The sequence below is a fragment of the Dendrobates tinctorius genome, unplaced genomic scaffold (genome assembly GCF_039654945.1).
Source record: "Dendrobates tinctorius isolate UK_male_01 unplaced genomic scaffold, ASM3965494v1 ptg000022l, whole genome shotgun sequence".
NCBI lineage: Eukaryota > Metazoa > Chordata > Amphibia > Anura > Dendrobatidae > Dendrobates > Dendrobates tinctorius.
In genome coordinates, this window is record NW_027361690.1 from 34,469,945 (window position 1) to 34,490,936 (window position 20,992).

A 20,992-nucleotide genomic window follows, 5' to 3' on the forward strand; every position below is an offset into this window, starting at 1 on the left:
TCAGTCCTTCTATATACTTAGAGAGTACAGACTTAGGCTAGACAGTCTGAATCACAATGGTTCCTGCCAGATCATATATTTGGTGCATCTTTCTAAACTTTTATTCAACATTATATCTCCTCTTGATTAGTTTTGTTTGCACCACTTTCTTATGCCTACATTTCTTAAAATGCAATGTGTCAGATTACAAGTCATACCACCATGAAAAGGCCATACATACACTGACGAGCAAAGGGGTAGTAATGTTTTGAAATTTTGACTTTCACACTTCATATCTCACCATCCACTACTGCTTTGAACGTGAGACCGTCATTTTAAATACAATCATCTTTGCTATCTCATACATAAATTTGACATTTAGAATATGAATAGTTATGCAGATTCTTGTCTTCCTTGTCAGAACCTATTTTCTAATTCCCTAATAGCTCAGTGTGTTATTAGGTTGATTCCCAAGTGAAAGAACACTGGTTCGAATCAAGGAGCAGCCATGAAGAGGATTTCCCAAGAAAAGAAAAATTGCATCATCCAGCTCATCGATAGCTGTCTCTCAGCCAAGAAAATTGCTAAACTGCATCATGTGAGTGCCGTGACATTTGGAAGAATACAAAATGAAGTCTGTCCATCCATTCAAAAACCAAGAGGTGGACGGCCAGGTTGGCTCATCACAAGGTCTATCAGTTTTGGTGCTTCAAATATGGCAGTGGAGGTGGCTTGTATGGTTCAAAATAAGGAAATCACAGACGTCCATACAAACACCGTGCGGCACACATTACAAAAGTCTGGAATGGTTGCTCGAAAAAAGGTGAAGAAGCCTCGACTTCAATATCGTCATCAGAAGAGTCGGCTTGAGTTTGCAAAATAGTGCAAAAAGTAGACAGTAGAACATTAGAAATGGGTGATTTGGAGCAATGAGACAGAAGTTAATAGACTAGTTGTCATGCTCCTGGATTAGATTTCTTGAATCTGTGATCAGCTTCTTTTCCTGCCAAGCAACAGGAGACATACCTTTTCTCTGGGTGATTGGGTTTTGATTTTTTTGGTTACAGTATACTTAGCTTTAAACAGGTGTTTTCATTTGTGTGCCTATAATCTTTTGGGTTCAGCTTTATATTATGTCCCCCTACTGGTTTTCCTGCTGGTGACAAATTCATTTAGATGTTCTGACATTCTATTGACATTTGGAGCCAGTCTGTGAGATTCCAGCTAACGATTTTTGGTTTGCTGTTTTTTTGCTGTGCTTTGCACATGTCTTCTGTTTGTCATTAGGAAGTAGGGAGTATATTTGTTGACAGTACTTGTCTTGTTCTTTGGTTGGTATTTCGTTATTTTCTTTACTCATTCTGGGATGTTTCCTTTGTTCAGCAGTGCACATTTCTCTTCTTCTAAGTAATTCACACTCTGCTCTGCCCGCCAAATCTTTAAGAGGAATGTGAAGCAACTTGTTCACCTATTAGGCAGTTAAGGCCAGAGTTGCCATCTCCTAGTCCGTGTTTAGGTCTATATCTGCACCCGCAGGTACCACTAGGGACTGCAGAGTCAGGATATCTAGTCTGTACAGGAATTGACAGAGTCAGTTTCAGTTTTTAATCTATAGCTTATTTTTCCGAGTGATATGCTGCACAAGCATAGCTATACTATGAGCTGTTAGGAAAATTCAGAGTAAGCTGCCATCGAGTGGGGGCGCCATTGCATTATATTAGGGTGCCAACATCCATGGTTAGTTAGGTACAGATCAGGGCTTTTACCAGTTTAAACAAGGTTCTGTCAGGTTCAGGTATTTGTCCCCCTGGTTTGTACACTACCTGTGTGCATGGCCTTGTGCAATCATAACAGAAGTCTCTGAAGGGTGCAAATGGATTTTGGAGAAACAAGGGAAAAAGGGAACAATGGATCAAGAAATTGAAGGAACTGTCAAGTTTGGTGGAGGAAGGCTAATGATATGGTGTTGTTTCACAGCCAAAGTCATTGGATACTTGACTAGGATAAATGGAGATCTCAAAGCTGAGCTATATGTGAGTATTATACAAAATGAGTTACTTCATACACTCGAGTACTATGACTATGAAAAGAACGACATAGCATTCCAGCAGGACAACGACTCAAATCATACGTCGTGTTTGGTGAAGAGTTAGTTCAATGACAATGAAGTAGAGGTGCTGGATTGGCCCCCACAGTCCCTAGACTTCAACCCAATTGAACACTTGTTGGTAAAATTGAAGAAAAAGCTGTATACATGCCCAAGTGAGTCGACGACTAATAAGCACCAACTTTGGAAATGTGTAGATGTGACCTGGGATCAGATTTCAGTTGCGATATGCTTGAATCTGATCCAGAGCAAGCCTGAAAGGATTCAGGCAGTGTTGAAAGCCAAAGGTGGATTTACAAAATACAAACATAATAATAAAAATAAAATTTAGATTAGAAGCAAAACGGTAACAATGCAGTGACATGACAAAAATCTGCATAACTAATCATATGCTAAATAGTTGCAAGTCAAATTTATGTAAAAGATAGCTAAGATGATTGTCTATAAAATGATAGTAGTTTCAAGTTTGAAGCAGTACTGGATGTTGAGATATGGAGCCTGAAAGTCAAAAGTTCAAAACATTACTACCCTTTTACTCATCAATATACTTTTCATTTAAAGGGAACCTGTTCTTTTTAGAATGTGAACTGTCCCTAGTGCATGGTTAGTGATGCAATGTACATCACTAACACATTTTTATCATTAAAAATGGTGGCCTAATCATGTGGAAAAAGAACTTTATATAGTTAGATTGTACCTGCTCATTTAGTCATAGTGGTGTGCTTCATTGGGTTCAGTCATGGTTGTCGCCGCCCAAGCAATGTGAATGATGTTCCCACGGTTGCACTGATGTCACTCAAATACGATTCGAAAAACCTGCATCATAGAGCCACGCTTGCACAGTGTCGATCGGGGAGCCAAGCATGTGCCGTGATAAGTGGCTCCGCCTGCACAGTCAGGGAAGCTGGGTACTAAACACAGCTTCAGTGTGCATGTGCGGGGATTTACTTGTCACGTCGCACGTGCAGCTTCCAGACCGACACTGCACAAGCGCGGCTCCATGATACACTGCATAAGCACAGGATTTTAAAATCACATATAAGTGATGACGGCACAACCCCGGGAATATCATTCAAATTGTGTGGGTGCTGACAAATCATGACAGAACCTAATGAAGCACAACCCTATGACTAAATGAGTAAGTACGATATAACTAGATAAACAGCTTTTTCCACATGATTAGACCACAGTTTCTAATGAACAAAACATGTTATCGATGCACATGGCGTCATTAACAATGCACTGAAGACAGTTTACATGCTACATATACTGTATATGACTAGAGGTGAGCGAACCTGTTCAGAAAACGTTAGCCAATCTGAAATTTGACATGAACATAGCACATTCAGATTCATGATAAATCATTGCTTTTCCGCTAATGCTTTTGTTATGACTTTGGCTAGGATAGTGGTACTGTATGAAGAGCAGAGGGCATGGGAAGTGTTTGATGAGGGGAGGGGGTGTATCTAGGTCAGAGGATCTGCAGAGTGTAATTTTTGTCCTTTAATAAATTAATGTGCGTATATTCCAGCAGTCAATCAGGGAGCAGAAGCCATTCACAACCTCATGACACAAGGTCTTCTGTGATTGGCTGTCAAAATTACATGTCCCTGTCCATATAAAAAGCGGACATCTTATCTTGCTGGTGTAGTGACCAGCAGATTCTTAGGATGCAGTGACGAGACACGAGACAGGGTATAATTTGTATAATCAACTTTTATAAATTGGACCACTAGGGCTATGCTGAACAGGCAGACGAGGGGTAAACACAAATCTGTCCTCGCAGTGACTCAATAAAATAAACAATACTTTCTTAAGGAAACTGGGAGTACCCCGGCTAGTCTGGGTATAGAAAGCCGGAACGTGGCCAAACTATGGTAATTATGGATATAGTCCACTTATCCTTCCTTGCGTGACTCGGGATCGCAGATGCGGCCGCTTAGAGATCATTGGTGCGGCTGTCTTGACGCCTCGATATCCCGGGGAGATTTGGGCTTGACAGGCCCTTGAAGAAACGATGCCGGTGGGGCGAAACAGGCCCTGAAGAAACGGTGTCGGTGGGGCGCAACAGGCCCTGAAGAAACGATGCCGCTGGGGCGCAACAGGCCCTGAAGAAACGATGCCGGTGGGGTACAACAGGCCCTGAAGAAACGATGCCGATGGGGCACAACCGGCTCTAAAGAAACGATGCCGGTGGGGCGCAACAGGCCCTGAAGAAACGATGCCGGTGGGGCGCAACAGGCCCTGAAGAAACAATGATGGTGGGGTGCGACAGGCCCTTGAAGAAACGATGACAGTGGGGTGCAACAGGCCCTGAAGAAATGATGATGGTGGGGTGCGACAGGCTCTGAAGATACAATGACGGTGGGGCGCAACAGGCCCTTGAAGAAACAATGACAGTGGAGTGCGGTAATGACGCAGTTCCCAACTGACCAGTAGCTGTCCTCTGATAAGAGTCCCTCCACAGCCGGGAAATGGGCCTCTAATGTCGCCTAGGACAAGGTGGTGTCCCCTGAGGCCGGTGATGACAGGGTCGCCGCGGTGGGAGAAGGCCGGGGGGCAGTGTCCAGGCCTCTGTGGCCGCTTTACGTGTCATCACAGCCGCGACCTGAGGTAAGGGATCTGTCTCACCAAGGCGGGGGCGGTGGGCGTGGCTTTCTGCAAACGGGGGCAGGAAGCGGCCTCCGGTAAAAGTCTCTCACGTCTCCCTTGTCAGTGAGTGTGCAGTATCCTCCTCACAGGCTCCTGTCGGTGTCCCTCCAAGTCGCCCGGCTTCCTGCCTCCTGTCACACTCTCTCCCAACTGCCACTTCAGCCCGCCCCCTGCTCCTTTTATCCTTGCCCTGCCCCCTGTTTCCCTGACAACTTCAGACGTCTCTCCCTTTACTGTCCTCCCAGTATTGTTCTCTCAGGAACCCTGATGGCGGTCCCCTGGGTACCTGCCCGGTCACTGTCTGGGAGTCCTCCTCCCCACACTGGCGCCATATTATCAGTGTCACAGTGCAGTGCCGCTTCTGCTAGTGTTGTTGCTGCTGAAAGTGAACTTGTCAGTTAGCTAGATAGGAAACTGTCTTGTGTGAAATCAATCTTCCAGCGTCTAACTAGATCGTGCTAAAACTGTGTTGCTGCCTCAGGAGACCCCATTTGATAATCAAAATTGTTTATGCTAAAACTGTGTTGCAGTGGGAAATCAGAAGGCCAGATTTCCACTTAAAAATCATTAGGGCTAATATTGGAGTTCAACCAGGAGGCCCAATGTCCTAATCCAAATTGTTTGTGATAAAACTGTATTTTAGTGAGAAATCAGAAGGCCAGATTTCCACTTAAACATCGCTAGACCTAATATTGGGGTTCAGCCAGGAGACCCAATGAGCTAATCCAAATAGATTATGATAAAACTGTGTTGCAGTGAGAAATCAGAAGGCCACATTTCCTCTTAAAAATCGTTTGGCCTAATATTGGGGTTAAGCTAGGAGACCCAATGTGCTAATCCAAATCACTTGTGATAAAACTGTGTTGCCGTGAGAAATCAAAAGGCCATATTTCCACTTAAAAATCCTTAGTCCTAATATTGGAGTCCAGCCAGGAGTCCCAATGTGCTAATCTAAATAATTTGTGATAAAACTGTTGCAGTGAGAAATCAGAAGGCCACATTTCCACTTAAAAATCATTAGGCCTAATATTGTAGTTCAGCCAGAAGGCCCAATTTGCTAATCCAAATCATTTGTGATAAAACTGTATTGCAGTAAGAAATCAGAAGGCCACATTTCCACTTAAAAATCGTTAAGTCTAATATTGGGGTTCAGCCAGGAGGCCCGATTTTCTAATCCAAATCATTTGTGATAAAACTGTGTTGCAGTGAGAATTCAGTAGGCCACATTTCCACTTAAAAATAATTAGGCCTAATATTGGGGTTCAGCAAAGGAGGCCTATGTGCTAATCCAAATCATTTTTTACAAAACTGTGTTGCAGTGAGAAATCAGAAAGCCACATTTCCTCTTAAAAATCGTTAGGTTTAGGTATAACAGTGTTGTTCAGGCACACATTCTAAGAAAATAAATAGTGATTGTTCATTTAGTCACAGGTGACTGACAGGTGTGGGCCTAAGGTTGTAAAACAGCAGGTTACAAGAGGGGAAGGGTATATACAACATGAGTGGGAAGAAGCGAGGTTGTGATGTTGTGATGGAAGGGGGAATAGGCTTGGTGTTCGATGTGTATGTAGGTAAGGTGTTAATGTTAAAGAAAGCTCAGCTGAACAAACACCGTCTCATCATATCCAAAGACCACTGACAACATCTGTTACTGGATGGCCCACTCGACTCCCTTTCTTTGGTAGCGGCACAGTGGTACGCCTTGTAGATGAGCCTCAGAAAGAGCATGTGCTCCAGTATATGACAAACGCTGCATCAAGTGGCCTCTCCTCCTCTTCCTCCACCTTAAACTCACACACAGTACAATCCTCAGAGGTGCCACCCCAATCACCCTTGTTTCCCCCATGTCACAAATTTCCAAATGCCTAACTGACTGTGGGGAACCACAGATGGGCTATTCTGCAGAGCTGTTCACACATTCTATTCCATGGACATCAGAGTTCGGCACCAAAGATTCACAGAATCCAGAGGAGGAAACCATCTGCATCAATGCCCAGAATTTTTCATGTTAGATCAGGGGACAGATGAAGTAGAGTCCCAGCAGAATGCAGACCCTCGTCACCAGGTGTTACCACTGGGGGGAGGAGGTGATCCTGATGATACTTGGATACCAGAGGCACACGTGAACTGTAATGTGGTTCAGGGCAGGAAGAGGAGGAGGGTGTCTCTCAGGGTGAGGAGTGTGAAAACAGAAAGGATAACTATGAAGTTGTAGATTTCACTTGGTGTGAACCCAGAGGTACACAACTGAGTAGCTCAGCAGAGGAGGTGGATTAGGAGGAAGATTAGGAGGTTACGTTGCGGCTTCCCGCATGGACACAAAGTAATGTAACCACAACAAGCATTGCATCCTCAGCCACAACTCTGGCTGTGTACACTACAGCACTGGTCACGAATGTGCAGTTCACAGGGGCGGCAAAGGTTGCCTAGCCTGTGCCTTTTTTGGGACCACAAAGGATGATCCAACTCACGTTATTTGTCAAATTTGCAAGAAAAAACTCAGTAGAGGCAAAAACTGCAATAATTTGACAACTATATGCATAAACAGGCACATGCACGATCAACATGGCTTAGTTTGGGAATCTATGATTCTTAGGGTTTATAGAAAAATGAACACCACTAGCAAACGATGATGGTCCTGTAGAGGAATGATAGACCCATAGCCAGAGAGCTGGTGTGGTTCAATGAACGGTGTTAGGTACTCAACATTGAAGTATACATAACTTATAGAGATAAAAGAAATATGCGGCACTCACCAATTCGAAAAAAAGTGTAATAGTCCTTTATTCTATGCTTCGGGTCATGGACAAAATGGCGGTGGATACTGCATTCAGTCCTGCACACTTGCAACCTACTTCTATAAGCCTCATATTAGCCTTAGGTTGCCGGTCTCAACTGCACACCTGCAAGCTACTATTATATGCCCCATACGGGCCTTTTGCTACCGGTCTCAGTACAGACATTTTCTACAGGTATATTTTTACACCGGTCTCAGTACAGACATCTTCTACAGGAAAATTGCTTCAGCAATCCAGCGGGAACCTCTCCTCATTTCCTTATGGAATATATTGCCTCTAATTGAATTACCAGCACAGCACACCTTAAGGGTAGCTGGAAGCCTGCTATATGCCTACACCATATTTGGAAGCAGGAACTTACAAAAAAATTATTTTGGTCGTGGACATACGTGTGTTCATACTATATAGACAGCAGTCGGACTGACGAAGGCCAAGTGTAGGCCGAAATGTCTTTTTGTAGGACTGCACATAAATAAAAACTTCACTTAAAAAGGACAATTCAGTTGAGTGCCAAGTTACTTTATTATTATTCACTTGGGTCTGGGTAACTTACTTGTGCACCTTGTGGTAGTGCCCCGCTATACTTGACACAAAGGATGATCCAACTCACGTTATTTGTCAAATTTGCAAGAAAAAACTCAGTAGAGGCAAAAATTGCAATGATTTGACAACTATATGCATAATGCATAAACAGGCACATGCACGATCAGCATGGCTTAGTTTGGGAATCTATAATTCTTAGGGTCTATAGAAAAATGAACACCACTAGCAAACGATGATGGTCCTGTAGAGGAATGATAGACCCATAGCCAGAGAGCTGGTGTGGTTCATTGAACAGTGCTAGGTGCTCAACATTGAAGTATACATAACTTATAGAGATAAAAGGAATATGCGGCACTCACCAATTCGAAAAAAAGTGTAATAGTCCTTTATTCCATGCTTCGGGTCATGGACAAAAGCAAGGCATGAAAGCTAGAGAGACATGCTGGGAGACGCAGAAAGGACAACAGCCATTTTGCTTTAACAATGCTTCAATGGGTCAACCTTGCCCATATAAAGCATTGTTACGCGAAACAGCCGTTGTCCTTTCTGCACAAAAATATCCAACCTGACACATATGTACATATCACCAAGCCTATGTGTAAAGCCAAAGTATGAAGAAAAAAATTTAAAAAAAAATTCTTATTTCTATTGCTTATTTCTACTTTTCCCTTATTTATTTATTAATCAAATAAATGAAAACATACATGAGAACATTTTGATCCCACGCACATGTAAAGTGACAAAGTGCAAAATTAAGGTGCAATATGCACAATATACAGTATATGTGATCGCAATATTAAGTGAACATGTGACACCGGGTAATACATGTCTGTAAAGTCATTGTGCGCTGTTGACTAGTTACAGGAAAGCAACAAAAGATGATAGAAATGTGACATCTGCTCTAAATAAAAGTAAAACTCTCCCAGTTACTGTATGGGGTTAGGTGAAGCAACATGTGTACACTGAACGTATCAACGACATGAATCACTTAAAACAGAGAATCACAGACGTTATTCACTCTGTTACACCAGACGCCCTTAACCGTATGAGGCAAGAACTTCTCTATCATTTGGATGTGTGTAGGGCAACAAATGGAGCCCACATCGGACTGCACTGAATAGGTATGAAACTGGGAGGGTTTTCCTTTTATTTGGAGCAGATTTCACATTTCTATCGTCTTTTGTTGCTTTCCAGTGACTGGTCAAAAGTGCACCATGACTTTATGGACACACTGTATAACAGGTGTACATTGTATGTTAGTACAAGAAATTCCCTCAAAAATAGATTTGCATCCCCTTGCTCCTCCTTGTATCTGTAGAAAAATCTTCTATATTAATCCATCAGAACTGGCCTCACTAATGATTGGATTCTAAATCTAGAAAGCAAAAAATAGACAACACTTAAAAACATCTAAAAACATGGTCACAGAGAAATAGTAGAACTCGCAAAATATAGAACATAGAAAAAGAGATATTTAATAATAAATTCAGTGGTCTTGGATTCAAACAGCACATTGTTAAACCGAAATAATCACTGCCCGACAGCCAGGCACCTTCCCCTGTTGAAGAAGCAATACGTGAAATGCGCATCCGGGGTTCCTGGCTGTCGGGCAGTGATTATCTTACAGGTTTGTGTGCACTTGCACCTTATGCACTTCATGCAGATATGATGTCCAGTTGTTACATTAATTGATGGTGATGCTTTTTAGCACAGCACTAGCACTTTATTATTCTTTCTAAGTACTCACTTGGGGTCCAGCAGTTGATTATTTAGTATTATCTTTTGATATGTTTTGGCCATTTTTTGTGCTGGTTTTTTCACTTCATTTGTTTAAGATGTTATTTACTTTTTAGCGCAATATTGCAAACACTTTTTTCTGCATATTTGCATATATACCTTTTATTTTATGATGAAATTCCCTTTGTAATCATGGTTGTGCATTAGTATTCTACCTATTTATTATGTATTAGTCCATTTTTATAAAAAAAATTTCACTTGAGTATATGTATTTATTTGATTGGACTTTACAATTGAATTATTGGTATAATCCTGGTGTTATATTTATATTTGGAGTCATCATTTTTGATATCACATCAGCAGCTATCTCTGTTTTTCATCTCCACTAATTTTGCTGTGTATGTTTTCACTTTTTTAATTATTATTAAAATTATATATTTTAATTGGGCGTAGCACTTCTTTTTTTCTGTAGGATTTCCCCTTTATTTAGAAATCACAACATTTCTTTAAGTGTTCTTGTTAATTTTATGCTTCTTTTGGCTGTTTGTGGACTGAGGAGTTTTGGTGTAGTAATAGTCCACAAGATCACAAAGAAACTCAAGGTAACCTTTAGCCAAATAAAAGCCTTACCACCAGACAGATGCTGAACAATAATGCTGTGCATGCAGGATTGCAAGGTGAAAACCACTACTCTCCAAAAAGAACATTATTAGCCAACTGTAGTTTATTACAGATCACTTGCACAAGCCAGAAGGCTATTGGAATAATGTTTTATGGACAGATAAAACCAAAATAAAGCTTTTTGGTATAAATTAGAAATGCTATGTTTGGAGAAAGAAAAACACTGCAACACAGCATAAAAAATTTGTACTATCTATGGAACACAGTGGTGGTAGCATCATGGTTTGAACCTATTTTGCTGCATCTCTGTCAGGATGGCTTGCCATCATTGGTGAAACATTGAATTTTGAATATTAGCAGAAAATTCTAAAGGAAAATGTGAGGAATTTATCCTTTAGCTGAACCTCGAGGGAATGTTGGTCATGCAATACAGCAACCAAAAGCGTATGAATTGTTCTAAAATAGAATAATTAAAGAAAAATAAAGTTAAAGTTTTTGAATGGTCAAGTCAAAGTCTTGATCTTAATCCTATAGAAACGTTATGGAAAGTTCTGAAATAAGCAACTCATGGGTGAAAAACAGTCAACATAACAGGGTTGAAGCTGTTTTGTAGAGAATAATGGGTTCAAATTTCTTCAAGTCGATGTGCAGAACCAATCATCAATTGCCACAAGTATTTAGATGCAGTTATTGCAGCACAAGGGAGTAACATCAGATGCTTAAATCCAAGATTCACATAATTTTATCACAGACATGTGATATTGGATCATTTTTCTTTTTTAAAAATCTGACAAAGTCTAATATTTTGCTCATTACTCACTTGTTTGATTTCGTTGTTCTTATCTACTTTAAGGACTTGTGTTAAAATGTAATGTACAGGGTGGGTCATTTATATGGATACACCTAAATAAAATGGGAATGGTTGGTGATATTAATTTCCTGTTTGTGGCACATTAATATATGGGTGGGGGGAAAGTTTTCAAGATGGGTGGTGACCATGGTGGCCATTTTGAAGTCGGACATTTTGGATCCAAATTTATTTTTTTCAATGGGAAGAGGGTCATATGACGCACCAAATTTATTAAGAATTTCACAAGAAAAACAATGGTGTGCTTGGTTTTAATATAACTTTATTCTTTCATGAGTTATTTACAAGTTTATGATCACTTATAAAATGTGTTCAAAGTGCTGCCCATTGTGTTGGATTGTCAATGCAACCCTCTTATCCCACTCTTGACACACTGATCGCAACACCACAGAAGAAATGCTAGCACAGCCTTCCAGTATCCGTTGTTTCAGATGCTGCACATCTTGTATCTTCACAGCATAGACAATTTTCTTCAGATGACCCCAAAGATAAAAGTCTAAGGGGGTCAGATCGGGAGACCTTGGTGGCCATTCAACTGGCCCACGATCTCTATAGACTCCTTTCTTTCTCACAGAAACCTATTAGGGATTGTTAAACCTCTAATTATATGGTCCCAGGAGGTTATCTTAATAATAATAATCTTTATTTATATAGCGCCAACATATTCCGCAGCGCTTTACAGTTGAACAGTTTCAAACACAACAGTCATAAGTAACAACGTTAACAATACAATGATTAAAGCAAAATAAGACGACCCTGCTCGTGGAGCTTACAATCTACAATGAGGTGGGGGAGATACAAAGCACAGATTTGTATTTACAATGATGTATTTACAATGACGGTCCAGCCATCTTCAGGGGGTGGGGGTTAGATGGAGATAGTGAATGGGCTACACACACACAAACATGACATCTTATTTTTTGAGAACAGCTTTGATATGGAAGATCAATCTCTATTACTAGGAGCTATACTATTAGCACTTGCTATTATCTAGATATTAGCATCGAAAGTAATCTGTCTAGAGTAGCTATTAGAATCTCAGGACTAAGAAGAACTATGTAGAAAGGAGATCATATAGATTTAGCATCAAGAACTACTAAGACGCTAACACTGATGTACATGATTCCATTTATGTGAAAGGTTACATAGATACCTCTTATACTTTCTCACCTACTTGTTCAAACCTTTTCCACACCCCTGTCATCAAAGGGTCCTATAGGGTGAGCAGGGAGAGCTGCGGAGGAGCGGGGGGGGCCAATGCGCAGGTCTTTGGGCTCCAACCTCCACTGGTAGGTAGTGGCAAGTAGGTCAGCGTAGGGGCAGGCACCCCCCTATGGTGTTTTCTCTCTTTTTGGTGGTGTTATGATGCATTATTGATATAGTGATTAGTTATTTAGTGTTTTTTAATGCTATAATAAATTTTGTAGCTTTTTTTAAATTTACTGTATAGGTTTTTTTCTGTGAACTGGATCCAAAATGTCCAACTTCAAAATGGCCACCATGGTCACCACCCATCTTGAAAACTTTCCCCCTCCCATATACTAATGTGCCACAAACAGGAAGTTTATATCACCAACCATCCTCATTTTATTTAGGTGTATCCATATAAATGGCCCAAACTGTAGTTTTAGATCAAATTCATGCCAAAACATGAACAATTCTGAATGATTTATAAACTGTAAAGCACCACCATATGTATTATAATTGGTGCTGCTGCCTTGGTCACTTGCTGTAGATGTAGTGTTGGAACATGCGGGAGAATGGTCCAATATGCATTCGGCAACACTTCCTTCTGCAAAAGCTAGCTTCACTGAGCAAGGAACACAGTTTATTCTGCTTATACACAAATTCACCTGTCACAAAAAAACAACTATTTCTAGACAGAATTTCTATTATTTTTGTTTGACAATTTACAACAATGTTGCCCTTTGTGTCCTGCCCTGTGAAGAGGTCCAATCTTGTGCTATAAAATTTAATTTCACCAAAAATTAGAACGAAGGTGAGAGTTATTGTCACACAAAGTGTAGGAAAGTGCAACAAGATGGGATAAAGGAAATGGAACCAAACACTAGGGAAGGGGGGAGTGGAGACCCCTAGACAGATTTAACATCACCCTATCTGCCCTATAGTTCCTATATAGGTTCCGTACCTATCGCTGAGCAGGATGCCTAATCCCTGCCTGACCCTGGCGATAAGCCTTGCAATGAAAAGGACAGGAAAGGAGCTAGTCAATTCCCCACTACCACTAAAGACAGATGGGATCCATAAAAAATTGGGAACACATAGCTTGAGTAGACTTAGAGAGAAACAAGGATGTCCTCCAAACACCAGAGAGGAAGATAGCTGACTGCTATCGCTTCAAGCCGCAACAGAGAACCGCAAATAGAAATATCAATCGAACCTTCCAGCAGCAAGCTGAGAGTTATATACACCCCGGTCCAGGTGTGTCAACTAGAGCTGGGGAAGGTTGCCACTGGATCCTAAAGTCAGAAGGCCCAGGAAGAAATCTGCAAAGCAAATTGCTGAGACCTTCTGCAGTCAGTTGCAGAGTGACTGTCTGCAGCCTCTGACACATCTGTGATAGTTATGAGTTGTATCTAGAAATGAATACATGGAATATGAAAATTTGATGTGGAAAAAAATAGCATTTTGTGCCCAAACGTAGCTTTTTTCAATAAATAATTGCACCTAGGTATTTTCCATTGAGGCTGATTATTTTACAAAAGACAATCCAATCCCTACAGTTGACATGAATTTTGGTGAACTCGGACATGTTAGCATTAAATTTCCACACATACTGATGACAGAATGCATGTTTCTTGGACACATAAAAAATTAACTGACATTGCAATGGAGGTAAAGGAAGAACATTATGGAAATCAGTTGGTGGCAACTGGATAGAGCGTCTACCTCTCTCCCATGCCCTCAAACTCCCACCTGATTAGCATTTCAAAATTTGCCCTGGCTCTGAGTGCTACTCCCATTGACACTGCCCCTACCACAATGGCTCAAAGAGCCAGCAACACAATTTGGCATTAGAAGCGTGTCCTCCTTCTCCTCCGGCACCATGTCATTCAAGTACAAGAACTAACTGTTCATCTCTTCCAATATATCAACTGTAAGAAGTTGGTTGGGTGTAGTATCTTCCTTTGTCCACGGGGATATTTCAGTTTAGGGATTAAGGGTCGGTACAGAATCAAGTGTCATTGATTGAATGAATATTTCTCTATTTTGCAACCAGGGCTGCCACTAGGAATTTTGGGGCCCCATACTGGCAAAATTTTCGGGGCCCCCTTGAAACTCCACCCAGGCTCCACCCCTTAAACTGTCCACAGTCCCACCGCTCTCTCTTGGAAAAACTCCACTTCTCACCTATCACACATTAACAGTTCCCATCACCAGATCACACATATAGCAGGCAGCTTTTGGTTTGGACAAAAGATTTTTTTAAGCCGCCACCATAACAGGGTAGACACTTTTGGCCAGGCTCTACTCTACTGTAACCTATTAAATATTTGTTAAAATATGCAATACAATTTAGGTATATTTTTATTTATTTTTCAATTTTTAAAATGACCAATAATATCACATACAAGGAACAAATACCGCTACACCATGTCCAGACCACATATTACCACCACAGAGTGACCTATAATACCACATACAAGGAACAAATACCGCCACACTATGACCAGACCACATCTTACTACCATAGTGACCGAATAATATCACATACAAGGAACAAATACCAGCGCACCATGACTAGACCACATATTACCACCACAAAGTGACCAAATAATAGCACATACAAGGGACAAATACCACCGCACCATGCCCAGACCACATATTACCACCACATGGTGACTGAATGCTACAATGCTGATCATTAATAAAAAAGCATAATACTATCACCATACGTGGCATTATACACAGGAGATCTGTATTTAGTATGCAGTGTCTGTGTACAGGTAATACAGTGATCAATGACATTATATAAAGGAGCTCTGTATATAATGTACAGGTAACACATTGGTCACTGGTGACATTATACACAGGACCTCTGTATATAGTATACAATGTATAGTGTCAGTGCATAGGTAACACACTAACTCACCAGTGACGTCTCTAGGTGAAGTCCTTCATCATTGCTTTTCATTCATCCAGCACAGATCGCCATCACTTCTTCCAGCCAGGGCTAGTCTCTGCAGGAAATAACACAGTTATCTAGAGCTACGCTTGCAGAACACATTACTTATTTTTTCCCAACTTCTACATTACACCACATGAAGAAAAAATGGCAACAGTGTCGCTCTGCACAGTAACAGGACCACCCCCCATTTAAAACAGTATCCTCAAAAAATTAAATACATCACTGCAGTAATAATATCCCTTAATTAGCCCCTATGGTAATAGTATCCCCCATCCTGACCCCCGTGTGTCTCATTCCTGGCTTTTGCCATATATTCTCCCATCCCGTCCTCATGAGTATCCATTCTTCCCCATGTGATCTCCATCGTATCCATCCTACCCCATGATCCTGTGCGATCTGTCTCCAACCCTGCCCCATCTGTCTCCAGTCATGCCCCGTATCTCCATTCTGCCCAGTGTCTTGCATTCTGCCCCAGTCTCCAGCATTCTGCCCCAGTCTCCAGCATTCTGCCCCAGTCTCCAGCATTCTGCCCCAGTCTCCAGCATTCTGCCCCATGTCCAGCATTCTGCCCCATGTCCAGCATTCTGCCCCAGTTACAGCATTCTGCCCCATGTCCAGCATTCTACCCCAGTTACAGCATTCTGCCCCAGTCCAGCATTCTGCCCCAGTCCAGCATTCTGCCTCAGTTGCAGCCTTCTGCCCCAGTCCAGCCTTCTGCCCCAGTCACAGCATTTTCCCCATGTCCAGCATTCTGCTCCAGTTACAGCATTCTGCCCCAGTTACAGCATTCTGCCCCAGTTACAGCATTCTGCCCGTTAACGCATTCTGCCCCAGTTACAGCATTCTGCCCCAGTTACAGCATTCTGCCCGTCACAGCATTTTGCCCCAGTCACAGCATTTTGCCCCATGTCCAACATTCTGCCCCAGTTACAGCATTCTGCCCCATGTCCAACATTCTGCCCCATGTCCAGCATTCTGCCCCAGTTACAGCATTCTGCCCCAGTTACAGCATTCTGCCCTAGTTACAGCATTCTGCCCTAGTTACAGCATTCTGCCCCAGTCACAGCATTTTGCCCCATGTCCAACATTCTGCCCCATGTCCAACATTCTGCCACAGTTACAGCATTCTGCCACATGTCCAGCATTCTGCCCCATGTCCAGCATTCTGCTCCAGTTACAGCACTCTGCCCCGGTCCAGCATTCTGCCCCAGTTACAGCATTCTGCCCCAGTTACAGCATTCTGCCCCAGTTACAGCATTCTGCCCCAGTTACAGCATTCTGCCACATGTCCAGCATTCTGCCCCATGTCCAGCATTCTGCCCCAGTTACAGTAGTCTACCCCAGTTACAGCAGTCTGCCCCAGTTACAGCAGTCTGCCCCATGTCCAGCATTCTGCCCCATGTCCAGCATTCTGCCCTAGTTACAGCAGTCTGCCCCAGTCCAGCATTCTGCCCCATGTCCAGCATTCTGCCCCATGTCCAGCATTCTGCCCCATGTCCAGCATTCTGCCCCATGTCCAGCATTCTGCCCCATGTCCAGCATTCTGCTCCAGTTACAGCACTCTGCCCCAGTCCAGCATTCTGCCTCAGTCACAGCATTCTGCCACAGTTACAGCATTCTGCCACAGTCACAGCATTCTGCCCCAGTCACAGCATTCTGCCCCATGTCCAGCATTCTGCCCCATGTCCAGCATTCTGCCCCATGTCCAGCATTCTGCCCCAGTTACAGCATTCTGCCCCAGGTCCAGCATTCTGCCCCAGGTCCAGCATTCTGCCCCAGGTCCAGCATTCTGCCTCAGTTACAGCATTCTGCCCCAGTAACAGCATTCTGCCCCAGTAACAGCATTCTGCCTGTTACATCATTCTTCCCCATGTACAGCATTCTGCCCCAGGTCCAGCATTCTGCCCCAGGTCCAGCATTCTGCCCCAGTAGCAGCATTCTGCCCCAGTAGCAGCATTCTGCCCCATGTCCAGCATTCTGCCCCAGTCACAGCATTTGCCCCATGTCCAGCATTCTGCTCCATGTCCAGCATTCTGCTCCAGTTACAGCACTCTGCCCCAGTCCAGCATTCTGCCTCAGTCACAGCATTCTGCCACAGTTACAGCATTCTGCCACAGTCACAGCATTCTGCCCCAGTCACAGCATTCTGCCCCATGTCCAGCATTCTGCCCCATGTCCAGCATTCTGCCCCATGTCCAGCATTCTGCCCCAGTTACAGCATTCTGCCCCAGGTCCAGCATTCTGCCCCAGGTCCAGCATTCTGCCCCAGGTCCAGCATTCTGCCTCAGTTACAGCATTCTGCCCCAGTAACAGCATTCTGCCCCAGTAACAGCATTCTGCCTGTTACATCATTCTTCCCCATGTACAGCATTCTGCCCCAGGTCCAGCATTCTGCCCCAGGTCCAGCATTCTGCCCCAGTAGCAGCATTCTGCCCCAGTAGCAGCATTCTGCCCCAGTAGCAGCATTCTGCCCCATGTCCAGCATTCTGCCCCAGTCACAGCATTTGCCCCATGTCCAGCATTCTGCTCCACTTACAGCATTCTGCCCCATGTCCAGCATTCTGCCCCAGTCCATCATTCTGCTCCAGTTACAGCATTCTGCCCCAGGTCCAGCATTCTGCCCCAGGTCCAGCATTCTGCCCCAGGTCCAGCATTCTGCCTCAGTCACAGCATTTTGCCCCATGTCCAAAATTCTGCCCCAGTTACAGCTTTCTGCCCCAGTTACAGCTTTCTGCCCCAGTTACAGCTTTCTGCCCCAGTTACAGCTTTCTGCCCCATGTCCAGCATTCTGCCCCATGTCCAGCATTCTGCCCCAGTTACAGCATTCTGCCCCAGTTACAGCATTCTGCCCCAGTTACAGCATTCTGCCCCGGGCCCCCCGCATCGCCGCTGTAAAAAAAACAAAAACAAAAAAACAAGTTGTTTTTCCCTGGCCGCGCTCCAGCGGCAGGCAATCCTCCGTCCGTCCAAGCTGCTGAAGCGCGCTGTAGCCGGCGACTGACAGTGGCGTCAGACGCTGGCAATGTGCATGCTGCTGCTGACGTCAGCTGCCAGCCTCCGATTGTCTGGCGGCTGTTAACTATTGACGTGCAGGCCGGCGGGCCCACATGTCAATAGCATTTAGCTGCCGCCCGCAGCGCCGCGCTAAGGGCTCGGTTTACCTGCCGTGCCTCATACGCCAGTCAGGGCAGTAATGCCCTCATGGCGGCCCTGTGTACAACATTATGTTTTACGGGCACAAAAGAGGTGGACTGAGCAGAACACTGACTCAAGCTGATGTAGCCTGTGAAAATGGTACAATCATCCTGCTATTATGAGACAAAAGATGTGACAGCTAATGCATGACACCCTCTGCCTCCTTCCCTACTAATACACTTGCCAAAAACAAAGGTGGTCTGTGTTTGTACTACTGCTGATATTCATGCTACCAGCAATATATTATCGATGTGATGTATATTTGCCTCTAATTTGCCAATTTAAACAGATGTGCCAGAACAATTAAATGTCTCATAATTTGTTTGCATATTTTTGGTTAAAGCATGTTATTTCCTCCTGTATAAAAAGGACGACATAAAAACAAATGTCAGGAGGATGTAACACGGCCTAAAAATGCTGCAACAGCCCGCATTATGGTTGTAAAGTGCAAGATTGTCAAATTAGAATATTAATACAGTTATGCAAAAAGTAAAACCAGTAATGTTTCCAAATAGAGTATTTGTAATTTTTTAAAGCACTATTATCATCCACAACAAAAATCTATAACCATGAATAATACGTTGATTGATAGGTACACATATGGAAAGCAACTTATATAAAAGACTGCAGTATTTTTTGTGGTGTGTACGTTGGTTAAATTATGCTTCTAAAACTTAAACTAGTTTTTATTTATAGTTTAAACTTTTTTATTTTAAATTCCCCCTCCTCCCCCCGTTCCTTAACAAAGATTCTGTAACACTAAATCTGTATATATATGCACACACACAAACACAGTCATGGCCGTGTAAGAAGGAAGACCGGGCTGCGAGTACCTGTACTGAGCTGGGTCCGGAACAGTCGAGGCTGCATTCCATGTTTCCCAGGAGAAGAAATATGGGACCGGACAGGCCCCATGACGCAGGCAGAGGGGAGTGTTTAGACAAAAAACCCAGCTGGAGATCTGGGAGGAAAGCGCGAGAAGCAGCGGTGGGGTTCCGGACATCAGCGTGCGAGCAGCAAGGTGGGCAACGCACTCAGCACCCCAAGAGCCTGCGCTGTGACGGACTGCAGCAGGCAGCTCCTGGTGCCACCCGTGAGACTGCTAGTGTAGAAAGCACCGCACGCCCAGTGACAGTAAGGTCAGTGCATGTGCAGAGAGCCCAGGGCCGGTTACAGGACAGTAGCCTGTGGACCTTACTGCCGGACAGTGTTTTACAACCCTCGTTTAACCCCTGGATTGCTTCAGCTATTGTTGCTTTGGCTGCACCAGCTTATGGACTGTGGGCTCAGCGGAAGATACCGGAGACCGACCTCTGCCGCCAGAAGATGGATCGCTAACCTTGGACCCCCCTTGAGGACAATTCGTCGACAGCTGCAAGGACTACTACCCTCATTGGAACATTTGCGGCTGAGGAAACCATAGACACGATAAGTTTACTGAGTAAACTGTTGCTATTTACTAGTGTTGAGCATTCCGATACAGCGAATATCGGTCGATACCCGATATTTGCAGTATCGGAGTTCCGATACTGAGTTCCGATATTTTTACAATATCGAATACCGGAATCAGAAGTTCCCATAATGCAATGAGCCAGTTGTGTTAGCCATGTTAACTAATGGCATGGCTGTGATTGGCTGCTGAAATGATGTCATCATGATGCGCGGTCTGTGCGGGCCTGCCGGGTGTCTGTGCGGGCCTGCCAGGGGTCTGTGCGGGCCTGCCAGGGGTCTGTGCGGGCCTGCCAGGGGTCTGTGCGGGCCTGCCAGGGGTCTGTGCGGGGCTGCGCGGGGCTGCCGGGGGGGCTGTGCGTGTTTGCAGGCATTGTCCGATGGGACTACAAGTACTACATAATACATATATACTACATTCATACAACATACATACATACTACATACATACAATACATTTATACAATACATACATATAGACATACAGTACATATAACATAGAGTACATACTCACCATTGCTTGTCACTTTGATCCCCGAAGTCAGTGTCGTCTGTAAAAAATATTAAAATAACAAACAACCAACATACTCCCTGATCTGCAGAAATCCACGAGTGTCCCATGACGATCTCCTGCAGTGCATCACTGAGAGGTTACTATAGTTCACTGGTCTCACTTTATGGCAAAAGCTGCGTGGGAACTTTCTCACACAGCAATGCCGAAAGTGAGACTAGGGACTATTTTTTTACAGTGGCGGAGGAATACAGTGCGGAAGGATACCTACCTCCTGTCATTGTGTTCCTGGAGCCCCTAGAGAGCGGTCGCATCAGCTGATGCTGCTGTTCTCCACGGGAGATCGTCATGGGACACTCGTGGATTTATGCGGATCAGGGAG

General features: G+C 43.6%; 1 long non-coding RNA gene across 1 annotated transcript in view; it reads right to left on the minus strand.

Moving 5' to 3' along the window:
* The window catches only part of LOC141083956 (uncharacterized), an 80,178-nt gene that overhangs the window by 41,535 nt on the left and 17,651 nt on the right, over nt 1-20,992 (minus strand). The gene's annotated exons all lie outside the window — the stretch shown is intronic.